General features: G+C 28.1%; 1 protein-coding gene across 4 annotated transcripts in view; it reads left to right on the top strand.

Annotated features, from left to right (window-relative positions):
* LOC119593708 (palmitoyltransferase ZDHHC23-like) overlaps positions 1 to 441 on the top strand; it is a 12,326-nt gene that overhangs the window by 3,127 nt on the left and 8,758 nt on the right. The gene's annotated exons all lie outside the window — the stretch shown is intronic.

Below are 441 nucleotides of genomic sequence, written 5' to 3'. Positions count from 1 at the left end.
TCTTACTCAAACTTGATTATGAATATCAGAGACATAAATTGAAAGAGCTATATGTAATGATAGCTCTTGATGTTGTGTTTGGAAGTTTAGAACTGGTGAAAATTTTTCAACTCCATAGCTTAAAACATAAGTTTAATCTTCCAACTGCTTCTCAATTTTTTAAACAGCTTCAATGAAAATTCACTAATAATATGCCTAGACTTGTTTGAATGATTTTATATTGTGTGTGTATTTTTTTCTTTCATAATAACTAAAGTTCTTTTTCTCTTTCTTCTTGATCTTCTTTTATGGGTGGCAGTTAAGCAGATTTTGAAAATTCATATTCTACTTACAAATGGATTTCACTGAGATTTCTTATTGTTTATTTGATGGTTTAAAGTAGGTCTTCATACTATTTTAATTTCATAATATGGAGCCAGATGTATAGGAGTACGCATTTAA

The sequence above is a fragment of the Penaeus monodon genome, chromosome 32, assembly GCF_015228065.2.
Source record: "Penaeus monodon isolate SGIC_2016 chromosome 32, NSTDA_Pmon_1, whole genome shotgun sequence".
In the NCBI taxonomy this organism is placed as follows: domain Eukaryota; kingdom Metazoa; phylum Arthropoda; class Malacostraca; order Decapoda; family Penaeidae; genus Penaeus; species Penaeus monodon.
This window is presented reverse-complemented; position numbering and strand designations above follow the sequence as displayed.